This window comes from Eulemur rufifrons, unplaced genomic scaffold (assembly GCF_041146395.1).
Source record: "Eulemur rufifrons isolate Redbay unplaced genomic scaffold, OSU_ERuf_1 scaffold_125, whole genome shotgun sequence".
Taxonomy (NCBI): Eukaryota; Metazoa; Chordata; class Mammalia; order Primates; family Lemuridae; genus Eulemur; species Eulemur rufifrons.
The window spans coordinates 549,595-576,287 of record NW_027182907.1 but is presented as its reverse complement, the minus strand read 5'-3'; the positions used below and the strand labels follow the sequence as shown (position 1 = coordinate 576,287).

General features: G+C 39.0%; 2 long non-coding RNA genes and 1 pseudogene across 3 annotated transcripts in view; 1 reads left to right on the top strand and 2 right to left on the bottom strand.

Moving 5' to 3' along the window:
• Positions 1-26,693, top strand: part of LOC138379714 (uncharacterized) — a 171,056-nt gene that overhangs the window by 17,422 nt on the left and 126,941 nt on the right. The gene's annotated exons all lie outside the window — the stretch shown is intronic.
• On the bottom strand, positions 10,638-23,783 carry LOC138379718 (RNA-binding protein 44-like; annotated as a pseudogene).
• The window catches only part of LOC138379715 (uncharacterized), a 34,227-nt gene continuing 32,026 nt past the window's right edge, over positions 24,493-26,693 (bottom strand). Inside the window, exon 3 of the long non-coding RNA XR_011232285.1 lies at positions 24,493-24,577. This is a non-coding gene — a long non-coding RNA (uncharacterized lncRNA). The remainder of the gene's footprint in view (positions 24,578-26,693) is intronic.

Here is a 26,693-nt window from a genome sequence, read left to right as displayed (position 1 = left end):
ATTTATTTGGGATTTCCATTGATGGCAAATTTAATAGGTATTGGGAGGAGGTGTATTTACCATTAGAGATGTTATCTTTTTAAATTATAGACAATATAAAGTCTAAAGTAAATTTTTTTCTACTGTACTTATAATTTATCATTTCTCTAATATGTTTGGAAATATCAAGTTTAATATCATTTAATATCAACATACCTGAAACGTTTCTTTTGAAATACCTACTTATTTACCACTCTTCACATATATGTTCTACACAATCTTAAGAAGCCTCTTACTTGTGATTAATATTCATGTTGGTTTGTTTCAGGCAAGAAACTACCATTTGAATCATTTGAAAGTTTTTATTTTTTTGAAGGACTGTTCAAATAAAACTAGTTTTAGTCCCAGTTACTTTCAAGTGACTTAAAAGCCAAACGATGAGCAGTCTAATATAAAGTTGGACTTTCTCTTGGTTCACCTGCATTTTTAGACAAATGTTGATGAAAAATGTACTATTGTAAGCCTTAGTTACAGTAGTATTTGTACCATATTGTTTTAAATGAATTATTTGGGATTTTAGGTGACGGTGCTACACAAGTCACATTAGGAAGAAACAATATTTACCATGCTGGTTCTCAATCATGAGTGAGCATCTAAATTGCTTTTTAAATTTTTAAAAAAAACATTAAACCAGAATCTCTGGGGATGGATCTAAGCTCTAGGTTTTAAAAGTTACACTTTTTTAAATGTTTCACATTTCACATTTTTTATTTTTCTAAGTGGTAAGCAATTTATTGACACTATTAGATCATTGTAAAGTTGCATTTGCACTGGGTATGTGGCAGATTTCAGTTAAAGTTGGTAACATCAGCAATTCTCCAGACTGTTTGCTCCATAAATGGCTAAAAGTTTGTCTACCTTTTTGTAAAATTGAAAAGAGAAATGATGCAGGTAATAGAATACTGTTGCATCAGAGTTTTGAAGGAGTCACATAGACTGTTATCTATATGTTCCTCAGAAATGAGAGTGATACATTTCCAGATCACATTATCTTATATGTTAGTTGGAAAATGTGTGTTGCTGAAAACTTGTACACAAAGTTTTATTTTTTAAACTGAATAAGTATAGTAGGTAAGCTAGTTTTATTTTAAATAAGTGCTTTTTCAGTTCAAGTTACTTCATAATTAAATCTGTTTCATAAAATCACATTAAAATTGCATTTTTTGTACAAGTAGAATATATGCAATTTTAATGTCTTAACTTCATTTATTAATAGATTGTTATTTATTGAAACTCTGCTGTGTGCCATACACTTGCTAGGTGCTGAGGTGAACAAGATAAGAGAGTTCACGCCATTGCGGAGTTTATAGTTCAGAGTAACGCAATTACTGAAGGAAGCACAATAAAGTGTAACAGAAGAGAGTAAGTCCAGGGTACTGTGGAACAGAAGCTGAAATAAGATACATTGTATTTGAGTTAAAATTACTTGTGAGGTGTTAGCACTGATGATTTAAACTTTATTCTAATTTGTAACTTTCCTACTGTATTAACCACCTGAGGGATTTTAAAAGCAACTTACATTTTTCTTTTCTTTTTTTTTGGCTAGAGTGCCCTGGCATCAGCCTAGCTCACAGCAACCTCAAATTCCTGGGCTCAAGCAAACCTGCTGCTTTAGCCTCCTGATTAGCTGAGACTACAGGTATGTGCCACCATGCCCGGCTAAATTTTTCTATATATTTTTAGTTGTCGAGCTAATTTCTTTCAAACTTTAGTAGAGCCAGGGTCTCGCTCTTGCTCAGGCTGGTCTCGAACCCCAGACCTCTAGCAATCTGCCCATCTCAGCCTCCCAGAGTGCTAGGATTAAGGCATGAGCCACCGTGCCTTGGGTACAGGGATGCTGGTTTTTATGGCTGGCTTCAGGGAAGGATTGGTACAAGAGGCAGGCACACAAGGCAAGGTCAGAACATTTTTGCTTCTGAAGCCTTCGTTTTCAGTTAGTTTTCTGAATCCCACATCAACATCAGATCACCTGACTGTAGACTAGGAGGAGGGGGGGAAGCCTTCAGCGCCAATCCTCAGCACCTCAAACAACGATACAAAGCTAGTAACATGGCTTTTGCACGAGGATCAAGATTAGGCTGCTTTGAAAACAATCTAAATGGTCTCAAAACAATTTGGAGGAGGTGTGTGTACACTTGAGTACATGCAATATTTATAAAGAGTAAGACTGTTTTGAGATTCTCTGGATTGTAACCATCATTCACTTTTTATCTTAAAGTAAATTACTACAGAGAAATTACTAATTTAGAACCTTTTTCCCTAGGCCCAAACTTGGTTAGAGCAGCATAATGTACGCATGAGCGGCTAGCTTGTAAAGAGTGGGACAAAAATGGACGAGACCAAGGGAAAACTGAAGCTTTCAATTTAAGCTCTTCTGACCGCAACTTCTAGGACAACTCTGAGTCCCTAACGGTGCGGTTAAGATTAGATGACAGTGCGTTTAGAGACACCTTCTGTGTACCTCTCTATAGACACTGAGTCAGTGGAAGTAAACTGTATCTGCAGTTAGGGTCACAAGAGCAAAACCGCAATATTTTCACGCACCTTTCACCCGTAGCTGGCATCAGGATCTCCAGGTAGCCTCTCAATTGTAGATACCGTAAACGATGAGTGATGTGGACATCAATAGGAAAAGTCAGCACGTTTCAGAGTAGCCAGAAAAGAAGAGAGAGAAATAGCTCGAGACACTTGAACTCTAGAGCGGTAGGTCGAGCGTTTCAGCTCTGAATTTTCCTTGATGTCATTTGCCCTTTCGTAAAAACTTGTGCACCAGCATTAGCTCTATAACCAGCCAGAGCCCCAGAAACACCTGGCAGGCCTTTGAATCTTTTCATTTACAGAACTACTTGCAAGTAGGGGTACCACACACCAACTGGGGTGCCCCCTGGGGGTCATCCTCCCTTGTCTTTCCTCGATTTTAAAGGATGTCCCATTTTCTCCTTAAAAGAAGCAACCGAACTGTCCTACAGGGTTGGGTGTCGTGGATCAGAGTGTGCTGCTTGTGGGTGGGGCTCCTCAAGGTCTCACCACTGAGTCGCTCCCACCCTCTTAGGTGTCTCAGATTTCTCTCTCGGAGGTCTAGTACCTCCGAGAGGGCTCCAAACGCCGAGTGATCAGCTCTTATATGCGTTTCCTGGACGAGCCTCCTTTTAATTAACGTACGTGTGTGTCTGTGGGGGGGAGCGGGGGTTCCGGTTCCGTATGGGGCCACTCGCGCCTCGGGGAATCGCCCCAGGCAACTCCCACTCGGGACCCCCGTCACCCGGGGTTGCCAAGGCTGGGAGGAGTAAGATGCCCCTTCTCTTCGGAGCTGAGGAACTCAGTCTCATTTATCTACCAACAAGACAGTTCGGTTTCCTCTTTCAAAAATGCACAGCAAAGCCGATTGAGATTAATTTTAGGATAAAAAGACAATGGAGAAGACCCTTTAGGATGCACCTCCAAATCTAAGTTAGGATCCCAAACAACAATTCCCAGGAAAAGAACCAGCTCAGAGTAAACCGAGACCATCAACCAAAAGGGGAGCTCAGGACGACCCACCAGTTCCACCAGAGGAGAAGCTCGGAGTCGGGGGGGGGGGAAGTGTAGGCCCCCCCCTCCCCAAAAGGGCCACGCCGGGACTCGGCACCGAGTTCGGGCTGCTCCTTCGGTGGTCCTGAGTCTTCTCTGAGCCCCACGCCCGGGCGCCAACCTTGTCAAGGGAAAAGAAACCAAACTCCGTAACATAGTTTGAAAGAGATTTAATCTGAGCCAAATTTGAGGCTCATGACCCGGAGCCACGCCCAAGAGGCCTTGAGCAAGTGGACTCGCTGTGGCTGCTATGGTATAGTTTGGTTTTTTACCTTTCAGGGAGACAGGGCTTACAGGGAAAGTCATAAACCAATACGTGGGAGGCATACATTGGTTTGGCCAGAAGAGGTGGGCCATCTCCAAGCCGGGGCTTGCAGGCTATAGGCGGCGCTGGTGGCGGAGGCGTGTGTGTGTGTGTGTGTGTGTGGGTGTGTGTGTGCATGCGTGCGTGCGTGCGTGCGTGCGAGGTGAGCCTCAAAATGTTATTTTAGTTCACAAGTCCCTTCCCCCCCCGCCCCTTTTGGCCAAGATATGTCAGAGAGACGGTATCTGTGGCCAAACTTTTATGACCTTTAACTTTTATATCCACTTAATTTTTAATGACCACTGACATACTGAAGTGTAGAGTAGTTCCAAAGATCAGTGAATTAGACAAAATCATCTTTTCACGTCCCAAAACAGAATTTATTGACATCACAGGGATCAAAGTGTCTCTGGTCCCCGAAGGCTGGGAGCAAAGGCCCCCCAAAAGGTCCCCATAAAGACCTGTTGAGAATTTGCTGCCGTGAAGATTACTAGCAGAAAGGATTAAAACTTATGCATGGACACCTTCAGAAGGAACACTCAAGGGTGCAGGGGAAGCTGTTCATTTTTTATGTTTAAAGCATGGACAGTCCAGTAGAAATGACTGGACCAAAAGGGGGTGCGCTAATTCTAACGGGCCGAGTGGCAGAACCAGCGAGACTTTTATATTGAGATTCTGCCTGGACTCTCTCCAGTGTGCCTTCCTCCCTTCTGGGTTGCAGGGCGGCAAGGCCCTTTCTGGCACGGGGTTTTAGGTAAAACACAGCGGGTCAGATAATTACTTCATGGCCATTTTACGTAGACTCACTTTAGGATCTAAGGCTAGCCTTCAGGAAAAAAGAAAGGGGTTCTGGGCTGTACGAGCCTCCTTGGACACAGGGATGCTGGCTTTTATGGCTGGCTTCAGGGAAGGATTGGTACAAGAGGCAGGCACACAAGGCAAGGTCAGAACATTTTTGCTTCTGAAGCCTTCGTTTTCAGTTAGTTTTCTGAATCCCACATCAACATCAGATCACCTGACTGTAGACTAGGAGGAGGGGGGGAAGCTTTCAGCGCCAATCCTCAGCACCTCAAACAACGATACAAAGCTAGTAACATGGCTTTTGCACGAGGATCAAGATTAGGCTGCTTTGAAAACAATCTAAATGGTCTCAAAACCATTTGGGGGGGGTGTGTGTACACTTGAGTACATGCAATATTTATAAAGAGTAAGACTGTTTTGAGATTCTCTGGATTGTAACCATCATTCACTTTTTATCTTAAAGTAAATTACTACAGAGAAATTACTAATTTAGAACCTTTTTCCCTAGGCCCAAACTTGGTTAGAGCAGCATAATGTACGCATGAGCGGCTAGCTTGTAAAGAGTGGGACAAAAATGGACGAGACCAAGGGAAAACTGAAGCTTTCAATTTAAGCTCTTCTGACCGCAACTTCTAGGACAACTCTGAGTCCCTAACGGTGCGGTTAAGATTAGATGACAGTGCGTTTAGAGACACCTTCTGTGTACCTCTCTATAGACACTGAGTCAGTGGAAGTAAACTGTATCTGCAGTTAGGGTCACAAGAGCAAAACCGCAATATTTTCACGCACCTTTCACCCGTAGCTGGCATCAGGATCTCCAGGTAGCCTCTCAATTGTAGATACCGTAAACGATGAGTGATGTGGACATCAATAGGAAAAGTCAGCACGTTTCAGAGTAGCCAGAAAAGAAGAGAGAGAAATAGCTCGAGACACTTGAACTCTAGAGCGGTAGGTCGAGCGTTTCAGCTCTGAATTTTCCTTGATGTCATTTGCCCTTTCGTAAAAACTTGTGCACCAGCATTAGCTCTATAACCAGCCAGAGCCCCAGAAACACCTGGCAGGCCTTTGAATCTTTTCATTTACAGAACTACTTGCAAGTAGGGGTACCACACACCAACTGGGGTGCCCCCTGGGGGTCATCCTCCCTTGTCTTTCCTCGATTTTAAAGGATGTCCCATTTTCTCCTTAAAAGAAGCAACCGAACTGTCCTACAGGGTTGGGTGTCGTGGATCAGAGTGTGCTGCTTGTGGGTGGGGCTCCTCAAGGTCTCACCACTGAGTCGCTCCCACCCTCTTAGGTGTCTCAGATTTCTCTCTCGGAGGTCTAGTACCTCCGAGAGGGCTCCAAACGCCGAGTGATCAGCTCTTATATGCGTTTCCTGGACGAGCCTCCTTTTAATTAACGTACGTGTGTGTCTGTGGGGGGGAGCGGGGGTTCCGGTTCCGTATGGGGCCACTCGCGCCTCGGGGAATCGCCCCAGGCAACTCCCACTCGGGACCCCCGTCACCCGGGGTTGCCAAGGCTGGGAGGAGTAAGATGCCCCTTCTCTTCGGAGCTGAGGAACTCAGTCTCATTTATCTACCAACAAGACAGTTCGGTTTCCTCTTTCAAAAATGCACAGCAAAGCCGATTGAGATTAATTTTAGGATAAAAAGACAATGGAGAAGACCCTTTAGGATGCACCTCCAAATCTAAGTTAGGATCCCAAACAACAATTCCCAGGAAAAGAACCAGCTCAGAGTAAACCGAGACCATCAACCAAAAGGGGAGCTCAGGACGACCCACCAGTTCCACCAGAGGAGAAGCTCGGAGTCGGGGGGGGGGGAAGTGTAGGCCCCCCCCTCCCCAAAAGGGCCACGCCGGGACTCGGCACCGAGTTCGGGCTGCTCCTTCGGTGGTCCTGAGTCTTCTCTGAGCCCCACGCCCGGGCGCCAACCTTGTCAAGGGAAAAGAAACCAAACTCCGTAACATAGTTTGAAAGAGATTTAATCTGAGCCAAATTTGAGGCTCATGACCCGGAGCCACGCCCAAGAGGCCTTGAGCAAGTGGACTCGCTGTGGCTGCTATGGTATAGTTTGGTTTTTTACCTTTCAGGGAGACAGGGCTTACAGGGAAAGTCATAAACCAATACGTGGGAGGCATACATTGGTTTGGCCAGAAGAGGTGGGCCATCTCCAAGCCGGGGCTTGCAGGCTATAGGCGGCGCTGGTGGCGGAGGCGTGTGTGTGTGTGTGTGTGTGTGGGTGTGTGTGTGCATGCGTGCGTGCGTGCGTGCGTGCGAGGTGAGCCTCAAAATGTTATTTTAGTTCACAAGTCCCTTCCCCCCCCGCCCCTTTTGGCCAAGATATGTCAGAGAGACGGTATCTGTGGCCAAACTTTTATGACCTTTAACTTTTATATCCACTTAATTTTTAATGACCACTGACATACTGAAGTGTAGAGTAGTTCCAAAGATCAGTGAATTAGACAAAATCATCTTTTCACGTCCCAAAACAGAATTTATTGACATCACAGGGATCAAAGTGTCTCTGGTCCCCGAAGGCTGGGAGCAAAGGCCCCCCAAAAGGTCCCCATAAAGACCTGTTGAGAATTTGCTGCCGTGAAGATTACTAGCAGAAAGGATTAAAACTTATGCATGGACACCTTCAGAAGGAACACTCAAGGGTGCAGGGGAAGCTGTTCATTTTTTATGTTTAAAGCATGGACAGTCCAGTAGAAATGACTGGACCAAAAGGGGGTGCGCTAATTCTAACGGGCCGAGTGGCAGAACCAGCGAGACTTTTATATTGAGATTCTGCCTGGACTCTCTCCAGTGTGCCTTCCTCCCTTCTGGGTTGCAGGGCGGCAAGGCCCTTTCTGGCACGGGGTTTTAGGTAAAACACAGCGGGTCAGATAATTACTTCATGGCCATTTTACGTAGACTCACTTTAGGATCTAAGGCTAGCCTTCAGGAAAAAAGAAAGGGGTTCTGGGCTGTACGAGCCTCCTTGGACACAGGGATGCTGGCTTTTATGGCTGGCTTCAGGGAAGGATTGGTACAAGAGGCAGGCACACAAGGCAAGGTCAGAACATTTTTGCTTCTGAAGCCTTCGTTTTCAGTTAGTTTTCTGAATCCCACATCAACATCAGATCACCTGACTGTAGACTAGGAGGAGGGGGGGAAGCTTTCAGCGCCAATCCTCAGCACCTCAAACAACGATACAAAGCTAGTAACATGGCTTTTGCACGAGGATCAAGATTAGGCTGCTTTGAAAACAATCTAAATGGTCTCAAAACCATTTGGGGGGGGTGTGTGTACACTTGAGTACATGCAATATTTATAAAGAGTAAGACTGTTTTGAGATTCTCTGGATTGTAACCATCATTCACTTTTTATCTTAAAGTAAATTACTACAGAGAAATTACTAATTTAGAACCTTTTTCCCTAGGCCCAAACTTGGTTAGAGCAGCATAATGTACGCATGAGCGGCTAGCTTGTAAAGAGTGGGACAAAAATGGACGAGACCAAGGGAAAACTGAAGCTTTCAATTTAAGCTCTTCTGACCGCAACTTCTAGGACAACTCTGAGTCCCTAACGGTGCGGTTAAGATTAGATGACAGTGCGTTTAGAGACACCTTCTGTGTACCTCTCTATAGACACTGAGTCAGTGGAAGTAAACTGTATCTGCAGTTAGGGTCACAAGAGCAAAACCGCAATATTTTCACGCACCTTTCACCCGTAGCTGGCATCAGGATCTCCAGGTAGCCTCTCAATTGTAGATACCGTAAACGATGAGTGATGTGGACATCAATAGGAAAAGTTAGGTGGTTTCAGAGTAGCCAGAAAAGAAGAGAGAGAGATAGCTGGAGACCCTTCTACTCTAGAGCAATAAATGAGCACAGGCTTCCATTTAAAGTCACCAGCTATAGTAGCTCCTCACAAGAGTCAGCCTGTCCTTTGCAGCAAGGCATTGACTTCTCCAGCTATGAAAGTCTCAGATGGTATCCCCTAACAGAAGAGTATGTCTTCTACATTAAAAATCTGTTGTTTATTGTATCGCTCTTCATGAATTATCCTAGCTAGATGTTATGGATAACTTGCTACAGCTTATCCATCATCACTTCCTCCTTCACCTTGCACTCTTATGATAGTTACTTAAGGCTCATGCACCAACTTCTAGCCTCATACTTTTCTTCTGCAGCTTCCTCACCTCTCTCAGTCTTCATGGAATTCAAGAGAGGAGCCTACTCTAAATTAGGTTTTGGCTGAAGGGAATGTTGTTGCTGGGGTGATCTATCCAGAGCACACAAATTTTCTCTGTATCAGCAATAAAGCTGTTTTGCTTTTTTGTCATTCATGTGTTTACTGGAGTGGCACTTTGCATTTCCTTGAAGAACTTGCCCTTTGCAGCCACAGCTGGGCTAACTGGTGTGAGGGGCCTAGCTTTCCCTGAGCTTTTGAAATGTCTTCCTCATTTTTTGTAGAGATGGAGCCTGTCTACATTGCCCATGCTGGTCTCAAAACTCCTGGCCTCAAGTGATCCTTCTGCCTCAGCTTCCTGAAGTGCTAGGATTACAGGTGTGAGCCACGGTGCCCACTGGCCATGATTTTGATTATATGTTCTTATTTATAAAATAAGCTAACAAGTACAAAATTGTTGGCATAAATAATTTGAGGGCTAAAATTATATTCTTTTCCTCCATAGAAGTCTTACTTTCATTTCTTCCAGGTGCCGGGAGAACTCATGACCCAAGATCATCTCAATCTGATTTAGGGACTAAATTTTGAAGCTGAGTTACAGCCCTTCTGAGCAACATGTATTTCTAGGGTTCAAACTTGTTCTCCTCATGTACAGCCCACTGGGGTCCCAACTCCCATGCTGAGAATTTACCAAGACCCCATCCCCCTGGCTTCAATGCTATCAAAATGGCCCATGCACTCCTAGCTTCCCCTCTGCAAATAATACTGGGGGAGAGTACCCGCATACACTGGGCATACTTTGAGACCCCTCTTTGTACTCTTATCCAGTAAGTCATCATTATCTTGATAGCTCATCTGTGCCTTCAAGCAGATTTTTTTTTTTAATATTTATTCAGCTTTTTTAGTTGTTCTCAGTGGACAGTTGGCTTCAGTCATCTACACACTTATAACCAGAAACAGAAGTCTCTCCTATGTTGTAAAAAGGTATTGTATATGTTCAGTGGTGGCCATTTTAAAATATATGAACAAATTCTTTGATATGCCTTTCTTTAAGAGGTGGGGTTAAATTTCCCTCCCCTTGAGTATAAGTTGCATGTAGTGACCTTCATTTAATAGAATGTGGCAAAATGATCAATTGTGATTCCTGAGGGTGGGTCAGAGCAGCTTCCCCCTTGCTCTCTTGCTCAGGGGAGGCCAGCTGCCACAATCTAAAGGCATTCGAAGAGTCCTGTGGAGAGGCCCATGCAGTAAGGCATTGAGGCCTCTTGCCAACAGCCATGTGAATGAGCCATCTTAGAAGACTCTCCAGGCTCAGTGTGGCCTCTGGATGACTACGGTCCAGGCCAACTTCTTTACTGCAACATGAAAGACTCTGAACGCAAACTACCCAGCTAAGCCAGCCTTGAATCTTAATCTGCAAACTGTGAGATGACGAATGTTAAACCAAGCAATTTTGGGGTAATGGTTTTATATTAATAGTAATATTTTTAAGTTAATATTCATTTTATGTGAAAAAAGAAATAAATAGCTTAAAATTTTAAAGTAATATTTAAATAAAAAAGAACATGTTGTATGATCTCTGCTTCCAGTTAGGAATAAAAACAGAGTTTTTCAGAATGGATGAAGTCATTTCCACAATAGTATTAACAGATAAGCGATTCAGAAACCCTTTAGGATTTATTCTTACTTCCTGAAGAGCTTCTATAATATGGTCTCTAGGCAAAGTGAAAACATATGCGAGCATTTGTCTTTTCCAAAGTAACACAATCTGACTATAGCTAAGTTATTGAATGGAACTATGCTTTTACATAAAAAGCTTAAAACCAATTAAAATATAATTTTAGTTCTTACCTGCTGACTTCTGGATGTAGTTCAGCCAGTCACTTCATGATCTTGGTGAAGCTACGCAAGTTCAATGTATTTGGAGGTATGAATCTAAAAGGTGCATCAGGTAATAATGCAGCAGATTGAATTTGTTTACAATTCTTGAAACCCTAAATAAGCATTTTAAAAGTTTTCTTAATACCATGACATAGTGATAATCCAGCTTATTCAGTTAAAATAAATTTTAAAATTATAAATGAAATAAATTGCTCTGAAATTTTTACTTTAAGATTATTTATACCAAGTAAATTTACTTCAGTGGTGTTCAGGGCTATGTATTAAGAAAACATGCCAACATAATTTTTTATAGTAATGATAAAGTCTATGAGACTATGTCTAAATCAGCCTTTTTTATAGTAATGATAAAGTCTATGAGACTATGTCTAAATCAGCCTTCCTCAACTGGGATTCTTCCTCTGAACCCCAGAACACAGCACATGGTGTAACTATTTTCTCAATCCTCCCAAAGACAGGACATAACCAACCCACCTGATAAAGTTTGGTCTCAAGAGTAATTATAAATATTCCATATTTTATTTACTAAATACTTTATGTAATGAACACAAACTACATGCCCAGAATTGTATCACTGGTTATGAGGGGAGGGGGGACTAGTAATATAAAGTGCAGCCTCCTTCACTTGTGAAAGATAAAATTAAAATGATAAATTAGTTACCAATAACCATGCAAATAGACTATAAATGGTGCGAAACCACTGTAAATCCTGCAAAAATTCAACAAAGGAAGGGCTCAGACTTTAAATCCTAGATGAAAAGTCAGGGCAAAATACATAAAATATTAGCTCTGTCACACCAGAATCTTACATTTTAATTATTGCCATTATCTCTCCCACTAGATTTAAGCTTCATATAAAAGCACAGATTTTTGTCTACTTTGTTCACTGTTGCTTTCCCAGTTCCTAGAACAATGTACACAGTTGGTATGTAATAACTCTTTGTTCAGTAAATAAGTGAAAAGATTGGAATGTGATAGTTGAAACCACAGAAAAAATGAGCTCTCCAAGAAAAAGCCAAATTACTGGTATGTAATAGCAATGATAATAGCTGTACTTACTGAGTACATCCTCAGTACATTGTACTAAGAATTTTTCCATATTAAGCTCATTTAAACTTATAAATATTTGAGATAAGAACTATTATCCTCATTTTAAGACAAAAAGCTCAGAGAGTGAGGTAGCTCTCGCAGAGTCACAGGATGAGCAGGAGGCAGAGCAAACCTCCATCATTTTCCACATCGTGTTTAAAACCTCAGTGAGGGCCGGGCGCGGTGGCTCACGCCTGTAATCCTAGCACTCTGGGAGGCCGAGGCAGGTGGATCGCTCAAGGTCAGGAGTTCGAGACCAGCCTGAGCAAGAGCAAGACCCCATCTCTACTAAAAATAGAAAGAAATTATACGGACAACTAAAAATATATATAGAAAAATTAGCCGGGCATAGTGGCGCATGCCTGTAGTCCCAGCTACTAGGGAGGCTGAGGCAGTAGGATTGCTTAAGCTGAGGAGTCTGAGGTTGCTGTAAGCTAAGCTGATGCCACGGCACTCACTCTAGCCTGGGCAACAAAGTGAGACTCTGTCTCAAAAAAAAAAAAAAAAACAAAAACCTCAGTGAGGTACAGATGAGGGCATAAAAAAATAAAATGACTACCTTTTATGGTTTTAATAATTATGAGATAACATTAGCTATAAAAAGTGATGAAAGTATAACAATTAGTTACTTAAAGAGTAGCACTATTCAAGAATAAAGAAGAAAAAAAAGACTGGAAAGCAGCAGGCCCCCACCTTTTTGGCACCATTCATTTCCTTCACAGCCATCTTTAGATCACCGTTTTTTGTGGTTTTTTCTGGAAAGCAAGAGTTGCATATCTGAAATAGAAAAGCAGAAAACCAAAAGGTTTTTCATTGACTTTAAATTACCTCAAACTTAATTTTGTAACCACTGACTCAAATATAGTTTTCACAACAATAAATGCTCTTATAAAGGTTGATATATTAAGCCGGGTGCAGTAGCTCACATCTGTGATCCTAGCACCCTGGGAGGCCAAGGCGGGTGAATCACTCAAGGTCAGGAGTTCGAGACCAGCCTGAGCAAGAGCGAGACCCCATCTCTACTAAAAATAGAAAGAAATCATATGGACAGCTAAAAATATATATATAGAAAAAATTAGCCGGGCATGGTGGCACATGCCTGTAGTCCTAGCTACTCAGGAGGCTGAGGCAGGAGGATCCCTTGAGCCCAGGAGTCTGAGGTTGCTGTGAGCTAGGCTGATGCCACGGCACTCTAGCCTGGGCAACAGAGTGAGACTCTGTCTGGGGAAAAAAAAAAAAGGTTGATATACTTAGCTTGAAATCAGGAACAATGTTTATTTAGGATAACTAAATAAAAACCAAATTAAAGATGAGAAATAAAAGACACTAAGCATTTCTCATGAATTATCTCCTATTAATTTTATATTAAAATTTAATGTAAAACATTTGCAAAGCTGATATATGATAAAGTTGCAGAGATTAGCAATCTGGGGACTATTTATACTAAAAAAGTTAAAATTAATTCCTATGTTCAAACAACCTCCAGATGACTCAAAGGCTTGCAATGTGAAAGTCAAAATTTAAAACGTTTGCCAGAATATTTAAGAGAATATCTTTATGGCCTTGTTGTTGGGAAATATTTAGACCAAAAAAAAAAAAACAAAAAGTTGGAACATCGAATCAGAACTTTAACCATATAATTGAGAAAGTCAGGCAAGAGCTATTCCTATAAAAGCACCAGACCTAGAGAGTGTCAGTGGAAGGGTACATAACAAATCTGAAAAGTGGTTGTTTTCAAATGATGGGACTATGGATAATTTTTTATAACCTCCTTGTATTTTTGCATTTAATTGTATTTTCTAAATTTCCACACAGCATGTATAATACTTAAGAAAAGAAAACCCCACAGTTTGTTTTAAGGATTCAACAAGATACTAAAAGAATCTTTCACATCAGGCAATACTACTAGGATTATAATACTGCTTTAATGAAATGTATTAATACCACATTAATGAGTAAAATTTAGAAAGCATATACTCTTAGGTGACTCCATTAAATAAAATTAAACCCTATTTTTTAACAAATTTCAACCCCAACTATAAACAGGATTCTCTCTTAATTGATAAAGATTTTCATATCTGAAATGAATAGCCATCATTTTTTATCAGCAGACAGTAAAGGTATTTCCGTCACCACTGTGATTTGAATGATCTGACAATGTCACAAAATAGAAAGTAGCAACAGACAGATTGGAAGAGATTATATACAGATGATGTAGCTATCTACCTAAAAAGTATAAAAGTGTCATCTAAAAAGTAATTAAACTCAGAAATAATAGAATACAATTTTCTGAGCATCTACTATGTGCCAGGCTTTACTCCTAGTGCTTTACATACTTAACTCATAGTAGTTTCACAACATCGCTATGACAGTACTATCAACCTCACTTTATAGACAAAGAGGAGGCTGAGGTACAAAAAGGTTAAGTAAATTGCCCAAATTTATTCATCAAGTTGCTGACAGACCTGGGAATTGAGCCAAAGTTATCTCTTTCTGGAGCCCGTTCTCCTTAACTAAGGCACTCTACATTCCCTGTGAAACAGTGCGTAACAAGATAAAGTACACGGAAGTCAGTAAGTCTGCTACATACTACTAATAACAAGCTACAAAGTATAATCCAAGAAAGATCTGATTAAGAACAGCACGAACTAATGACTGCAGCTATTTGTCTATAATGACTGCAACTATTTGTCTACATGGCCCCCTATACTAGCCTGGGACCCTCCTGTGGGAATGGCCTTTGACTTTATCCCCACTGTGGCTGATGTCTGGTACAGAACCTCTAGTGAGCAGCAGGCACACAGTAATGCACATTGGACTGAATTTGGGAAACAAACCTGTAATTAGTAGAAGAATCATAAATTGAAATTTCAGGAACTAGGTATTTCTGGAAATGAGACCTTCAATCAGCCTAAAAAAAGAGAAATAATATGAAGTTCAAAAAGAAATCTTGGCATACCTCAGATACTGAAGGGCAGAGACCACCAACATGTACCAAATAACCTTTATCTCTTCGTAAGTGTTCAGCATACATTTCTGCTTGTAGAAAAACAGAATATACCACAGAAATGATCATCATTGTATTGGGATGTTTAAGAGAAAATGAAAACTTGCTAAATATTTCATGGTTTCTTTTTACTATCACAAAGCTTATCAAATATCAGCATGACCAGACTGAAGACCAAAAGCCTGGAGTACAGTGTTAAGATTTCTGGGCCTTAATCATATCATCTTGAAAAATAAATGGATATGGATTAGTTGATATTAAGTCTCTCATAGCTCAAATGAATAAATTACATCTAAACGGAGTAATCAGTTACAGCTGTCCTTTGGTATCCCTGGGGGACTGGTTCTAGGACTCCCTGTGGATACCAAGATCTGAGGATACTCAAATCCCTTATATAAAATGGCATAGTATTTGCATGTAATCCACACACATCCTCCTATATACCTTAAATTATCTCTAGATTACTCACAATACCTAATACAATGTAAATTCTATGTAAATAGTTGTTATGCTGCGTTGTTTAGGAAATAATGACAAGAAAGTTGGTTGAATCCATGAATACAGAACCCATGGGCTGACTGTACATCACGACTAAAAAAGTCTGTCATTTGTCCCTGGTTCAGAGAAGTGCTATGAGAACACTGGATGTACACAGGATCTTAACTCCTTAGTGTTAGTGCTGGCTAGAGCTAGTGGTTTCAGAGACCTCTTTACACACATTCCTTTTTTGGGGAAATAATGTACCAAGGAAACCTTTCAATCAGACAAATATCAACAGCAGGTATTATATAGCTTGTGATAATGTTAAGAGCACATAAGAAAAAAACAGACAAATTACTTGAGTTAGACAGCATGATTTTGGAAACCACAAATACTAGGATTATAGATAGTTTTTTTCTTGCTTGACAAAATTTCAAAATTCTTAGGCTGTCATCTCATAGTCAATATTGTGAAGGGAACCTGGTCTGAAATCAAAGATTCACTAAATTGAGATTTGAATTACTAGCAAATCCTATACCTGGCACAGAGGGAGTACACAAATATTGTTGAATGAATCCATGAGTACTTTTACTTATGTTTTAATAATTTTTAAATAATAATGGGAGATTTGTAAATTTTATTGTGTTCATTAAGTAGTAATAGTAACAAGAGTAGCCTAGCACTTATTGAATGCTCTGCTCCAGGCAGCATGCTAAGCACTTTATATACTCATCACCTCACATGATTCTCCCAACCACCCCGTGACGGAGCTATTATTATTATTATTATTATTTCCATTTTACAGATGATGATACTGAGGTCATGGAGTTTAGGTCACAAATCTGTTAAGTATTGGTGCTAGAATTCAGGCAGAGTCTTTCATCTTTAGGTAATCAATACCTAACCTTCTTCATTAACTTACTTCATTTAATTTGTTAATCTCTTTGGATTATAAATGTATTCTACAGAGAAAACACTGAAACTACCTAACTTTACATTTTTATATTGCAGTGAAAAAGAAGTAAAGAGCTATAGTACAGCAAAGGAGTCAGAAGGTATACATTACACCCATCACCTAACCCTTCACTAATTCGATACAAAATATCTACTGGATACCCCATGGGCTGCATGCTGTACTTGGCAGTGAACAAAAATCCCTGATCTTGCTGAGCTAGTATGTAAGGGTGGGAAGGCAGTGAACCCAGTAATCAATCAAGCATCAAGTAAGCAAAACACACAGTATTGTGACAAGTGATATGGTGGAAAATAATGCAAGGAAAGAAAAAAAAGTTACAATTAAATCAGATGATATAATATTTTAAGTTGTGTATATGTATTAATATATGCATAAAGAAATGCATTGAAATGCTCACTAAAATATTCATAGTGGTTAGTGAAGGTTGGAGAAACTTCAGGTAATTTTAATTTTCTTATATTTTCATATTTTATTTAAAAATCTTAATAAGCCATTATTTATACAAGCAGTAAAAAATAAAACCATCGCTAATACGGAAGATTTAAAACCCACAGAAACATACAGATAAAAATAAAGAGAGGTAGCATAACTATCACAAGAAATGATAGAATTTTCTCTAGTGCCTGTGATTATTCTAACTATTATAAGCATTTAAGGACTATCTAAAGATGAAAATACTCCTGAAATAGATGAAATTATTAAAGTGAGGGAAAGCAAATAGTTTCCATCACTAATACCGATTTGATAGATTAGTACTGGTTACCTGAGGAAAGCAGAGAAGTTGGTTTTGTTCCCCAGGTAACCGCACCTGAAAAGTGTCCAGTGAGGGCTCAGTGGAAAAGAATGCAGCTTATCTACTTGCTAACTAAATCTTGGGTTTAAGCTTTTAGCAATTTTCTGTTCTTTAAAAAGTTGACCTCCAACTGGCCAATTTCTCGTTTTGTATAAAGAAAAGCCACAAACAGGAATAAAATATTAAAACAGCTCAGGCACCCAACACAACACAGAAGCAGGTAAGTATTATTTTACAAATAGGTTAGGATTCCTCAGTAAATTGTTAAACCAACCTAGTGTAAACTTCAGATTCCATCTATCTTGTTCGATTTGATTTTCTTTCCTTCCTGAGAAGTCACCTCCTGTCAGGTTTTCTTTAGCATCAAACCAGTCTTCACTCATTTCTTGGTAATTTCTACAGTCTCATAAATTGAAAACAATGAGCTATGAATTACCTACAATGTTTAACCCTCTGAAAAGTTATCTAAAAAGCATGATGAATCACTATGATAATTACTTGTTTTAGAAACAAACCTAAAGATGAATATTAAGCAAAATAAGAGAACCAAGCATAAAGCTTCTGTGAGAAGGGATTTCAGCAGTCCCAAAATAAAAAATTCTTTTCAGTTTGAGTGATCTGCTTCCTAGTTTCCCTTTAATTAATATTGATTCTCAGTTTATTAAAACTGTCACTATTCTGATTTTTCAATTGTTATTTACTGGAAAAAAGACATCTTTATATACAGAATAAGAGAAAACTTCTTTAAAAGGACTAAGTAGTGCTGCAGCTCTTTATATCATTAAAATTAATGATCTTTTTGGAATGACCATAATCTCTTTTCTTAGAGGAGAAAACTAAAAAAATGTACACAATTTACAGAGATACAATTAGACACAAGAAAGAAAGTTTTCAAATTGGAAACATGAAGCAGAATAAAGGCCATATTATTATTCAGCATTATCGGATATATTAGGTGACTTTAAAGACAAGTCAAGCAAAAATAAGAACATACTTAACATTCACAATCAGAATGATGCCATTGTAGTCAATTAAAAATATTTATTTTGACTTAATGAATAAACACTGGAGATATTTTAAACCTTGACTGTTTTCTGGCAACTATGAAAGATAATATATTTTTATACTAACTTTTAGCATCAACTTTCAGTTGATCAAAGTCTACATTTATATCACCATTTTTTAAACCGTCTTTCTTGGGTGATGTATTTTGTTTAGGATGACTACTGTCAGATAACAAAGATATCTGAGGATTAAGATAATAAAAACAATAATAAGGACCAGCAATTATTGCGCTCTTACTATGTGACAGGCACTCTTCACTGGCATTATTTAGCCCGTACAATAATGAAGGCTATGAGAGTAAAACCATCAACTTGACTTCACAGATGAGAAAACGGAATCTAAGAAACTCATTGCACCAAGTCACAGTTAACAAGAATTAGGATTTGAATCCAGTCTGTGTAGTTACTATGTGCTAACACTAGTATTTTGGAAAGTGTGGCAGATACACACTAGAAGTACTTGAGATAATTTTGGGAGGTATGTATAAATATTAATAACATTAACCTTTAACAGTTACGTATTTAATTTAGTATATTCTTATGTATATCTTTTATTTATGGGAAGTAATATTTCTTTCTTATAGGTAACATAGAGCTATGGTAAATTGTGAAGATGGTACATGAATAGCTGAAATTTAGAAATACTATGCTACACTATACTGGCTTTCATGCATAACTAGTTAATTTAATGAGACAGGGACTAAAATGTAATCCCAACTTAAAATAGATATTGTTTTATAGCCAAAAGTATGATTATAAAAATTGTTACATCTACATCTTGTACTTTTAAAAATAATTTATTCTTCCTAAATAAGCAGGTTATACCATTGGTACGATTGCAATAAAGCCCTTAAGAATTATCATATAGTACTAAATGTATAAATTGTTTAAGCAAAGTATTAATACATAAGAAATTTAAGTACATGAAAATCTAGTTATGAATCTGTTAATTCTTTGTGGATAACTGAGGTTTTTAAAAAAGCAATTTAACAATAGAAGAATTTGTTAAAACAATTTACTTTTTATCATTCATGTTAGTAGAAAGGAACATATATTAATCAAGTATTTCACTTTGGACTTGGGAATCCATCTTGGGGGATTACCTAAGACCACTCAAAGAATGAAACCTTAAAGTTAAGACCAAAGTCAGAAAAGCAGAAATAAACTTCAGCTTTCCTATTCCATTGCCTCCTGGCTTGATAATGGAATGTAACTTATGTTACTAGAACACTTTATAATTTGCAGGGTGTTCTTATATAGATTAAACCATCTTTTCTGATTGTCATCTGACCAAGATTCCCTTGGTGGAAAAAGACAGAATGAGAAAACTTATGAGAGGCATTTAAAAACTATTTTCCTCATTTCAACAAAGGAGAAATTAAAACTTTGCTCTACCTAAAATAAATGGAACATTACTTTATTCTACCCCATGACATGAAGGTGCAAGATATTAGTTTTAACTACACTCATGCAACATGATGGTGGCTATATATCATGGATTTGCCCGGGACAGTCCAGATTTATACCTATTGCTGTGGTGAATGATTAACATTACTATTACTCTCTTTCATCCTCAAAAGTCTAGTGATTTGGTGATAAACTATATGCTTACCCTACTCAACATATATTGCTGATATCTGTTTCATTAGGCTAAATACAGCATTATGTTCCTCCTAATTAAAGTAGGCTATAAAGTAAGCTAGTTGAGTGAAAAGAAGGATGTCGGAGTCTCTAAAAATTATTTTACTTAAGCTATAAAATTAAAGATTTGGGGCTGGGTGCTCTAAACTTCTGACTTCTGTCATTGACGGTTTGCAATGTGGGATATGCTCTCCTGAGGGAGGATCAAAATGATCTACTGGGAAGTTACAGGAAAATACTAGAACTTCCTTTTTCTTTCTTTCTTTCTTTTTTTTTTTTTTTTTTGACAGAGTCTCACTCTGTTGCCTGGGCTAGAGTGCCCTGGCATCAGCCTAGCTCACAGCAACCTCAAACTCCTGGGCTCGAGCGATCCTCCTGCCTGAGCCTCCCGAGTAGCTGGGACTACAGGCATGTGCCACCATGCGTGGCATATATATATATAGTAATATATATATATATATATATATATATTTTAGCTGTCCATATAATTTCTTTCTATTTTTAGTAGAGATGGGGTCTCGCTCTTGCTCAGGCTGGTCTCCACCTCCTAAGCCCAAACAATCTGCCTGCCTCTGCCTCCCAGATTGCTAGGATTACAGGCATGAGCCAACAAGAACTTCCATTTTTATTTTTCATCTTTTAAAAAATTAAGCTGTAATAATGATTAGTACATAGAGTGACAAAGATGCCTGGTGGCTACTATGTGATTTCTACAAGAGTTACTAGGAACAGAATAAGGAGAATGTGCCAAATTAGATTCATGCCTAACCATACAGGAAAGTAAACATAAAAACAAAAGATGTTATCTAATGTCTTAAATTAATCTGCTTCAATTTATCTAAATGTGCCTTTTTCTATACCTTGAAAGAACTGATTTTATGTTATAATATAAATGGAATATGAACAAAAGTGTGGAAGACTTCAACTGGAGAATTTTAGTTTAAGAAATCTCTAATTTGTGTGTATAATCTTGAGGTTCACAACGTGTTAGTCAAACAAGTCAGGCTTACTGTTCACTCTCTCTTTTGGTTTTTCTTTTCTTTTTCTTGTTTTTTTTTTTTTAAGACAAGTGCAGTAGTGAGAAGAGGGGAAAGAGCAGAACAAGGTGTTCAGTCTATAACTGACGGTGAACTATCAATTGAGATAACTGACTACCTTCAGACCAGCCTGTTCACTCTCATATTAAAATGTAAGACAATACAAGGCTAAACTTAAAGAACCACTGCTACATTCTTCCCCAATTGCTAAAGATTTTAAAGTCTGAAGATACGAAATAATGGAACACTCAAACTGCTGGTGAGAATGTCAAAGAATAACATCAACTTTGAAACAATTTGCTCTTGCATGGTCAAGGTGAACTCTTTAGACATTAGAGCAATTTCACTCCTAGGTATATACCCTAGAGCAGGGGTCCCCAACCCTTTTTGGCACCAGAGACCGGGTTCATGGAAGATAATTTTTCAGAGGGGGGGGGTGTGGGGAGCCATGAGGAATGGCTGTAAACATAGATGATGAAGTCGCTCATCTCCTGCCATGCAGCCCCCCCAGTTCCTAAGTTTAATGGAAGACATTTTTTCCCACAGACTGGGTGGTGGGGGGCGCTATTCTGCCACCTGGTCGTAGGGGGCACGGCCCTAGGGAAACTCATGCACATGTTCACCAGGCTACACACACACAAATGCATAAAAGAGCAATGTTCTTTTTTTTTTTTTTTTTTTTTTTGAGACAGAGTCTCACTCTGTTGCCCAGGCTAGAGTGAGTGCCGTGGCGTCAGCCTAGCTCACAGCAACCTCAAACTCCTGAGCTCAAGCGATCCTACTGCCTCAGCCTCCCGAGTAGCTGGGACTACAGGCATGCACCACCATGCCCGGCTAATTTTTTCTATATATATTTTTAGCTGTCCATATAATTTCTTTCTATTTTTAGTAGAGATGGGGTCTCGCTCTTGCTCAGGCTGGTCTCGAACTCCTGAGCTCAAACGATCCGCCCACCTCGGCCTCCCAGAGTGCTAGGATTACAGGCGTGAGCCACCGCGCCCGGCCAAGAGCAATGTTCTTAATGGTCGCATTGGGTATCAACACAGATTATAAAAAACTATAATGGATAAATCTATCATGGTACAACCATACAACAAGACAATAAAGAAAAATGAACATGAAATTTAGCTGCCTACATGAATATGGATCAATCTTATAAATAAATATAATATTGAATTAAAGAAGAAAACACGAAGGATCACCTCCAGTTATGACTCCATTTAAAGTCAAAATAGGCAAGCTAAACTGTATTCTTTAGGGATACATATATAGATGGTAAAAATCATGGAAGGAAGTAATTACCATAAAAATCAGGGTAGCAATTCCACCAGATGTTGGAACAGGAATGTATGTAATTGGAAAGGACACAGGAGGCTTCTGGGGTGCTGACAATGTCCTATTTCTTACCTTGAGTAATATTTGCTTCACAATACATTTGTTTACACTATGTACATTTATGTGTAAATAAACCCTTTTAAATTATCAATTTATATCATAATGTGTTGTGGTTTAGTCTTTTTTAGGGATACATATTGAAATAATTATGGATAAACTGATATGCCTCAGATTTGCCTTCAAAATAATAGAGGAAAGGAAGAGAGTGGATAGACTAAGGTAAAGATAAGAATTGAAATTTTTGAAGCTGAGAGATGGATACATTGGGCTCATTATACTACTGTCTACTTTTGAATATGTTTAAAAGTTTTCATTAATACAAAGTTTTTTAAAAGCCTTTATGGAAATAACTAAACAATGAAGACATACACTAGCTTCATAAATAGGAAGACTCATATCTATAGATTTAGTGCAAGTCTAATCCAAAGTCCAACAGGGCTTTTGGAAAACTTAACAAACTAATTTGAAAATTTATATGGCCATTCCATGTAAATATATAAATATAAATAATATTTATATTCTGTATAAATATTTATACAAAGTGGCCATATAAATTTTAAGAATGGCCAAAACATTACAAAAGAAGAACAAAAAGAATGGGACCTGCCTTCCCAGGTATCAGGACACTAAAGCAAACTGCAGAAGACACTGTGGAGTTGGCACGATGATGAACCAGTGGGCTAATACAATCTATAATCGAACGCATCATGTATGGGAGCCTGATACACTATTATATACTGCATACCAGTGGTGAAAGGAAAGACTACTTAGTAAGTAGTTGTGGAACAGAGGGTTCTCCATATAGAAAATAAATGCAATTAAATCCCTTCTTCAAAAATCAATTCTAGGCTTCTATGTAAAAGGCAAGATTTTTCAACTTTTACAAGTAAATCTGGATGAAATCTTTATTGCTGAGTGTAAGAAAACATTCTTAAACACAAAAACATACACCAAGAAGATGTTAGTTAAGTATATTTTAACACATATAATCAACAAAGAATTTGTTTTCAGAACATAAAGGGAGGCTTATGAAAAAACAGAAAAATGTGCAAAAGACATGAACAAGCACGTCTTTCACAGAAGAAAACATACCAAGCAATTAAGCACATAAAGAAATGCCTAACTTCTTAGCAATCAGAAAAGAACAAGTCCATGAAATCCCATTTTACCCATCAGATTAGCAAAAATTTAAATGTCGGAAAAAATCAAGCATTGATGAAGATGTGAAAGTGGAACTTACACCACAGTGATGTGGGAGCAATTATCACTTTGGAAAATAATGTGGCACTATCTTGCACAATTGATCATGCCCACATCTCACAACTGAGAATTCTACTTCTAGATGTATGTTAGAGAAACAAGGATACTAAAAGTCAGGGGGGTACTAAGATATAGGTACAAGAATTTACAGCATAGTTTGTAACAGAAAAAAACTAGAAACTACTCAACTGTCCACCACTAGGACATCTGTGTTGGGTGGTGGCTTATACCTGTTTACTGGTGTGCATCATTACATAAGTTTTATTTTTTTGTATAAAAGTTTCAAAAGGAATTAAATCTTTTCTTTTAAATATTATTGATTACTTTATCTGATGTCACATTCTAAGTAACTAAAAATTGCAACAACCTCATGTTTGCTAAGAAATGACTCGCTTTGGCTGGGTGCGGTGGCTCACTCCTGTAATCCTAGCACCATGAGAGACCAAGGCGGGAGGACTGCTTCAGCTCAGGAGTTCAAGATGAGCCTGAGCAAGAGCGAGACCCCATTTCTACTAAAAATAGAAAGAAATTAGCCAAACAACTCAAAATAGAAAAAATTAGCCAGGCATGGTGGCGCATGCCTGTAGTCCCGTATACTCGGGAGGTGAGGCAGTAGTATCCCTTGAGCCTAGGAGTCTGAGGTTGCTGTGAGCTAGGCTGACGCCACGGCACTCTAGCCTGGGCAACACAGTGAGACTCTGTTTCAAAAAAAAAAAAACATGAATAAATAAAACAAGATGTGCCAATACCTGCCCAAATTCCTGACTTTCAAAAATGAGAGGTAAATTATTAATAAAAGAATTGCTCATTATAACCACTAAGTTCTAAGATAGTTGGTTATATGGCAATAGATAACAGGAACCCGTACATGATTATTTTCATTTAGTTTGTATATATTTTGTTTGCATACACTTTCTAACCAAAGATTTTCATGTTTTTGAGGAAATCTTTGTGTAACTATCCTTATTGGCCCAAATGAGGTCATCCAATTCCTATCAAGATTGCAAACTGTCACAGGCTTCTTGTCCCAACAGAATCAACCCTGGGAAGGAAAAAACATGGAAGTAAATCCAGATTCCAGGAACAGTAACAGCAGCAGCAACAAAAACAAACAGAAACTGCTGGAGATACCAGAAGCTGTACTGAACTTATCTGAGAGGAAACTGGTGACCAGAAGCAAAGGGCAGCAGAGGTCAGAGTTAAAAGACAGATTAGCTAAAAGCTCTTTTGAATTCTGCCCTTGCCCCTCCTCGATTGTCCCTTCACCACAGAAATTAGCAGCAACAGCCTAGATGTCTTTGGCAGCAAGATAAACTCCAGACAACACAAAAGCCCTGTGGGGGAAGCTGTGGAAACAGGTACAGTGCCGCTGGGCACTCACCCTTCCTGCCCCCACTCGTGCTCCCACAGCAAGGGCCAGGGGTATGGAGCCGAGAGGGAGTTATGATCTAAGGACACTACCTCTTCCCGATATTACTCATTCTGAGAGTGTAAGAAGCAAACCCTCATCAGAAGTTGCCTGATGCAGCATCAGCCAAGAGGAGACTCAACAGCACTTCAGCGGTGCCAGGCGGCTGGCTGACCTGAGACTCAAGCCCTTCCTCTCCTTAAACTCACTTGAACTGACACAAATTCCAATAGGCATTAGAGTAAGTAACTAATACCCACCCCAAGGGACATAGACAAATAGATACATCTGGAGCATAAAACTACTGTAAAAGAAAGACAACACACTAAACAATTTATGCCATCTGAAGTAGAATTATTGGAATGGAGGATCCAAGAATACAGCCCTAAGAAGTCAATGAGAGATGTAAACACTACCAAATGAAACAAGAAACAACGAAAAAGAATCAAGTAGAAATATTGAGCATGAAAAAGAGACAATATCCAGATAATTGGAGTTTCAGGAAGGAAGAAATAAAGCATTTCAAGAAATAATGAGGGTAACTTTCCCAGAATTAAAGATAAAAGAAGTCAATATTATAAGGGCTCAAAGAGCCAAATAACAGAGGAAACTATTCCTAGAAAATTTAAGTTCACCACAGAAAAAATTCGAAAACACTGAAAGAAAAGAATAGACCAACGCCAAAGCAAAAGAATAAGATTAATATATATCGCAGTAAGTAACACTGGATACAAGATGGAGTAACCCAAATTCACAATCCGTACTTCTTGAGGCAAGGGTTTTTTCAGAATTTAAAATTGCTATAGCTTGAATGTATCCTCTAAAAAGCATGTGTTGGAAACTCAATGTCCAATGCAACAGTATTGGGACTAAGGATCAGCCCTCACGGACGGATTCATGCTGGCCCTGCACTGAGAGTGCGTCCATCAGGAAGGGTTCATTATAAAGGGGCGAGTTCCCCCACTGCCTCGCTTTCTCTGCCCAGTGAGATACCAGCCTCTCGATCTTGGACTTCCTATCCTCCAGAACTGTGAGCCAATAAACTTCTGATTCATTATAAACTGCCCAGTCTGTGGTGTTCTGTTACAGACAGACAAAACAGACTAAGACAAGACTTTTTCAGATTTTACTAAAGTAATATGGTATATATCACATAGTATGTAACATCCAGAGCAGTGTCTAAGGCACTAACCCATAATTGAACTCATTAATATTTTGAAGCAAAATCTGTAAATACTCACACTAAATGAGATGAATTAAAGCCATAAATACCCTCATGTCAGTTCAGGTTGGGTTCTTCTGCCAAATGAGCCATAAATAGCCTCCTGTCAGCTTGTTGGGTTTTGTTGCCAAATGAGTTACAAGAAGCCCTTTGGTTTTCAGATCTTTTTTTGATTTTGGAATTCCAGGTAAGGGATTGTTACCTCTATTTTAAAAGTCTTGAATTAAAAGAACTTTACATTTAGAATTTTACATCCAGACAAATATCATTCCAATAGGTTCGGCAAAAATATTCCCAAGAACACAAAGCCTCAGAATGTCATAAAAAGCCCACTAAGCACAATCTTGGAGGAATATTGAAAAGAAAAAGAAAAAGGGAGAGACAAAGTAAAAGAATGCCTTTTCGATATGCCTTGATATCGAAAAAAACTCTGACCTAAAATACTAGCAATACATTCATTGGGGACGGGAAGTCAGGACACACACCCAGAGAACATAAGAGTGCGCTAGAGTATTTGTCATATGTGGG